The sequence below is a fragment of the Mastomys coucha genome, unplaced genomic scaffold, assembly GCF_008632895.1.
Source record: "Mastomys coucha isolate ucsf_1 unplaced genomic scaffold, UCSF_Mcou_1 pScaffold15, whole genome shotgun sequence".
Classification (NCBI taxonomy): Eukaryota; Metazoa; Chordata; class Mammalia; order Rodentia; family Muridae; genus Mastomys; species Mastomys coucha.
In genome coordinates this window covers 43,932,105-43,938,441 of record NW_022196897.1, presented here as the reverse complement: position 1 = coordinate 43,938,441, position 6,337 = coordinate 43,932,105, and positions in this window count along the sequence as shown.

The following is a 6,337-nucleotide window of genomic DNA, read 5'->3' as shown; positions in this document are numbered from 1 at the left end:
GGCACTTCCCCAACTGAAACTCCCTTCTCTGTGATAACTCCAGCCTGTGTCAAGTTGACATACAAAACAAGCCAGTACAATTGACCCCTTGCAAACTTGACACACAAACACATCACTATTAAGCCTCAACCCTTACTTTCTTATTCATCCCCAAGATCTAAAGTCCCACAGTCTTTACATATTAAAAGTTCAATCAATTTAAAATGTCCAATATCTTTTAAAATTCAAAGACTTTAAATTCAAAGACTAAAATTCAAAAACTGTGGGCTCCACTAAAATACATTCTTCCTTCAAGAGGGAAAAATATCAGGGCACAATCACAATCAAAAGCAAAACCAATGTCTGGGATCCAACTCATGATCTTCTCGGCTCCTCTAAGGGCTTAACCGGTCACTTCTCCAGTTCTGCCCTTTGCAGCACACAGCTTGTCTTCTGGGCTCCAGATGCCTGTACTCCACTGCTGCTGCTGTTCTTGGTGGTCATTGTCTGGTACTGGCATTCCCAAAACACTGCTGTAACTAGGCTTTACCAACAAACACTCATAGACTGTCTCCACGGAGCCAAGCCCCAACTCCTTTGCATGACACCTTCAGTCCTGGGTCATCAATTGCAAACTGAGGCTGCACCTTCACTTATGGCCTTCCATGGCCTCTCACTGTGCTGATCCTCAGCTGCTTTTCATGACTCCTTCATGCTGTCAAAACCAGTACTACCTGGGTGACTCTTACACGTTACCAAGTCCTGCTGCAGCACAAGGTACAATGTTGGCTATCTCCAGAGCACAGCCTCTTTGTGCTCCCAGAAAACACTTCCCAGAAGATGTCACCTCAATGATGCTGGTCTCTTCTTAATCACCACTAATTTCTGAGCTCCAGCTATCCAGCATCAATAGTCCCAATAATGCAAAGTTTTCACTTTAGTAGTTCTGGTATCTTGTTAATCACAGCTGATACTTCAGTCCCAGCTAACCAGAACCACAGAATCTTCACAATCAAAACAACATGGCCCTGATAAGAGTCTTTAATCTTCCCTCTGAAATTTCACAAGCCAGGCCTCCATCTCTACACTGTTCTCAACATGATCTTCCAAACTCCCACAGAACATCCCACAGAATTCTTAACAACCAGTGGTTCTTGTAGCTCAAAGTTCCCAAGTCCTTCCACAGGTCCTCCCCAAAACATGGTCAGGTTGTCACAGGAATACCCCACTATGCTGGTACTAATTTGTCTTAGTCAGGGTTTCTATTCCTGCACAAACATCATGACCAAGAAGCAAGTTGGGGAGGAAAGGGTTTATTGAGCTTACACTTCCACATTGCTGTTGATCACCAGAGGAAATCAGGACTGGAACTCAGGCAGGTCAGGAAGCAGGAGCTGATGCAGAGGCCATGGAGGGATGTTTCTTACTGGCTTGCTTCTCCTGGCTTGCTCAGCCTGCTCTCTTATAGAACCCAAGACCTCCAGCCCAGGGATGGCACCACCCACAAGGGGCAATTGAGAAAATGTCCCACAGCTGGATCTCATGGAGGCACTTCCCCAACTGAAACTCCCTTCTCTGTGATAACTCCAGCCTGTGTCAAGTTGACACACAAAACCAGCCAGTACAGTATTAAAAGGGGGGCTCTCTGGGAGGAGTTGGAGTACAAAAGGAAAACAAGAATGTGATTTAATTCTATTTACTTAAAATAGGTTTTGAATTGTTAACAAATTCAGATAAATTGAAATCATGTAACTTTTCTCATCATATTGCAATAAAACTTAAAAAAAAAGAAGGAATAAAGTATCCACACTTTGGTCTTCCTTCTTGAGTTTCTTATGGTTTGTGGTTTGTACTTTGTATATTCCGATCTTCTGGTCTAATATCCACTTATCAGAGAATGTATACCATATGTGTTGTTTTGTGATTGGGTTACCTCACTCAGGATAATATTCTCCAGATCCATCCATTTCCCCAAGAATTTCATAAATTTATTGTTTTTAATAGCTGAGTAGTACTCCATTGTGTAGATGTACCACATTTTCTGTATCCATTCCTCTGTTGAGGGACATCTGGGTTGTTTCCAGTTTCTGGCTATTATAAATAAGGCTGCTATGAACATAGTGGAACAAGTGTCCTTATTACATGTTGGAACATCTTCTGGGTATATGCCCAGGAGTGGTGTAGCTGGGTCCTCTGGTAGCACTATGTCCAATTTCCGGAGGAACTGCCAAACTGATTTCCAGAGTGGTTGTACCAGCTTGCAGTCCCACCAGCAATGAAGTAATGTTCCTCTTTCTCCACAACCTCGCCAGCATGTGCTGACACCTGAGTTTTTTATCCTATCCATTCTGACTGGTGTGAGGTGGAATCTCAGGGTTGTTTTGATTTGCATTTCCCTGATGACTAAGGATGTTGAACATTTCTTTAGGTGCTTCTCAGCCATTTGGTATTTGTCAGTTGAGAATTCTTTGTTTAGCTCTGTACTCTATTTTTTAATAGGGTTATTTGGTTTTCTGGAGTCTAACTTGAAGCAGTCCCACTAAAATCAGGGACTAGACAAGGCTGCCCACTCTCTCCCTACATGTTCAATATTGTACTTGAAGTCCTAGCCAGAGCAATTAGACAACAAAAGGAGATCAAAGGGGAGCAGAGGATTTCTTATCTTATAACCATACCTTTACCATGTAAGGCAAAGTGTTCAAAAATTACAAACACCTGTTCATGGACATCTTTTGAAAGCCATGAGTCTGCCTATGATAGTTCCTTAAAGCATCTTATCACTTTTCTTATGGTGTTCTATGGAGCTAGGGGAAGACTCAGCAATTCAAACACTAGCTTCTCTTCCAAAAGGCCTGAGTTCATCTCCCTGCACCCATGTGGTGGCTCACAGCTGTATGTAATTCCAGTTCCAGAGGATCTGATGTACTCAGATCCTTCTAGCTTCTGAAAGTGCCAGGTATATACATGATACACAGACATACATACAAGCAAAACACCTATAGAGTTTCAATTTTCTTTCTTATGTCTATTTTTATTATATTCACCACAATATATATTCTTATGCCAATCATAAATGGTGAACATGTTATTAAATGAACAAAAATAGATAAAATCTTTTTGTTTGTTTTGTTTTTGGTAGATATTTAAAATCTTGGCTCTTACAAAGCCAAAATAAGAAAAATTTTTAGACATTGGAGAAAATTGTAATAAGGCTGTATTTCAAAGTCCTTCACATTATGAAAGGATTTTACCTCCATAGTAGCTAAGCTAAGAGTTGATAGTTCCTGTACAGTTATAGGAATGAATTGTAGGCATGATTATTTGGATACATATTTCCTGCTACCGTCAAAGCTATTTGACTTGAGTGATTGTCATACTTCTCAGTCCACAGGGAACAGGCTACATTCATTTAAGAAATGGTGTGTGTATTAAGATGGTCTATCCATGAAGTCATTCACCAACTATTTCAATGAACAATGGTTCTGCTTGGAGGGTGGTACAGATATTAGGTGAGGGTAAGATTCTGGTTCATCAGTTTTAATTTTGAAAAGCATGATTTTGAAAAGCATTCATCTCTGAAAAGTAGTAACTTATACGTTCCTCTTCTTCAAAGTTGATACAATAATTATCAATATCAAGCAAAACATTCAGTCTCAGTCTTTGTTGTTCTCTTACAAGCCAAATTAATTGTCTGTTTCTTTTGGCTGTATAAATAATTTTGAAATATATAAGCTGTTTTGAAAACCATAGTATAGTGTAACAACATCAAATAAACACTCTTACTAATAGAGAGGCTAAGATAGGAGAAACATGATTTCAAGACCATGATGTGGTACACGGTAAGACTGTCATGTACAGACAAGTGGAAAGTACATATGGATTGTACAATATTGGACCTATTTCTCCAATTACCAAATTAGAGAGACCACTGAATGACAGCTAAAAATTTTCTAATTACTCATATTTTTGAATTTAATTTTATTAGTATATGTTGGCAATATTAATTTTCATATTAAGTGATTATTAAGGAAAAGTGATTGTTACTTCCTGTTATTTTTGTTGTTTGAGGTGAAATTATGTTTCTGTGGGTTTGTTGAAAGATTTCTTTCTTGCTTCTTAGGTGTAGTTTCACTCATTGTGTTGGTCTTTTCCATGTATTATCCTTTGTAAGGCAGGATTTGTGGAAAGATATTGTGTAAATTTGGTTTTGTCATGGAATATCTTATTTTCTTCATGTATGGTAATTGAGAGTTTTGCTGGGTATAGTAGCCTGGGCAGGCATTTGTGTTCTCTCTATATGTTACTTGACCTTTTTCCCTTACTGCTTTTAAAACTCTTTCTTTGTTTAGTGCATTTGGTGTTTTGATTATTATGTGACAGGAGAAATTTCTTTTCTGATCCAGTCTATTTGGAGTTCTGTAGGCTTCTTGTGTGTTGTAAGTTGAGAATCTTTGCTCTCTTCTCAACCTATTATCCTTAGTTTTGTTTTCTTTTTATTAGATGTTTTCTTTATTTACAATATCTCCTTTCCCAGGTCCCTTGGTGGTGTATCCAGGACTTGCTGTGATGGAAAAATGAGGTTCTGATGATGGCAAGTAGCCTTGGTTTCTGTTGGTAATGTTCTTGTGCTTGCCTTTTGCCATCTGGTTATATCTGGTGTTGCTTGGTCTTGCTGTCTTTGACTGGAGCATATCCCTTTTGTGGGCCTGTAAGCCTGCAATCTAAGTGTGTCAGCACTCCTTGGGAGACATCTTTCTCCTTGGCAGGGTTTGGGTGTTGAAGGCTGTGAGACAGCCTTAGCTCTGGGGTCCAGATGGAGAACAGATGGGTTCTGTCCCCCAACTGTTCCACTGTTTCTGCTCCCTGTGCTGGCCAGTCCTGCTTTGGACAGTTACTGGAGCAAATGTGGTGATCTCACCCTGAGCTTAGGAGTAGTAGCATTCCTGGGAGACCAGTTATCTCCTGGTAGCATTTGTGTGTGGAAGGCTGTGCAACAGCCTTAGCTCCCAGGTGCGTATGGATACTGGTTGTCTATGTCCTTCATAATGGGATGGGCCTCATCCAATCAGTGAAGACCATGGTGGGGGTGACTGAGAATCTCTTAAATAGAATACATTTTCATATATATATATATATATATATATGTATATATATATATGAAATATATATATATTTATATATATATATAATATTCCTATAGATTGAAGTAAAGATGGCAACAACAACTCTTTCTCAGTGCCTACTCTACAGAGTTACCATGCAAAATTATAATTTATCAGCCACCCAATTGTGTGAAACTCTTTATGTATATACTCTATTCTAAATCACCTCTCTGCATTCATGCTATTGACTCTGCTTCACAGGAGAACCATAAACAGCACAGTGGCCTTCTCATACTCTAGGAATTTGCATAGCTGCATACATGTACTCGTGTACACAAATGTGACTCTGTCCATTCTGGAATATTTTATAGACTTTCAAAGATACCCATGGGCTTCTCACTCTCCAGATCTTCCTGAAAGTGCACTTTATTATTGCACAGGAGCTGTTTGGTACTGCATCTTAACTCATTAACATTTAAAAATTGTTATGCGGCAGAAAAATAATTATGTCCTTTAATTGTTGAAACAGAATCCATTTTTCCAAGCTTTTTTTTTAAGGGGCATAGTGCTGAAACACCAACTGTTTTACAAGTACAATAATCACATTGCTGTTGAGTTTATTGTGTTTCGTTAAGACATGCTTTATAATGTCGAAAATGCATTTCCAAGTCATTATTCTGGACCCATTTATGGGAGGAACTTTATTTTCTAAAGCGAGCTTTTACTTGTACAGTGACCCTCTCTGGAAGGCAGAGAAATTAAGGGGCTCCAGAGAAGAGAGTCCCTTAAGGAGAATTCTGTTCACGAGTAGCTTGGTCATAGGTCTCATCTTCTCTCCCCATCACCCAGGCCTGACCTGGCTTCATGGTCATCTTATCTGGAGTTTTGTAGAACTTTCCTATCACTATATACATATATTGGTGTATGTACCCAAGTGGAATCATTTTCTCCTAATGGGAAGTATTCATAAGGATTTATTAAGTTTTAAAAAGGACTGACAAAGCAAAAGTTTGAGAGAATTTGTCTTTTGGAAGAAACACACCCTACTGTAAATGGGGCTTTGAAATTCATGTGTCTCTAGAAGACAGTACACGATTTAGAAGGAAGCTATGATGAAGGGGGCTCTGTTGCACCTCTCCAGTCTGTACGCTTGGCGTGAGATGTCTGGGACCTGGGATTTGTTTTGCCTTTTTTTCCTGTCTCTTCATGAGCATCTTTAAGACTCATAGGCCCTACAGCAGCAGGTACCATCTCTG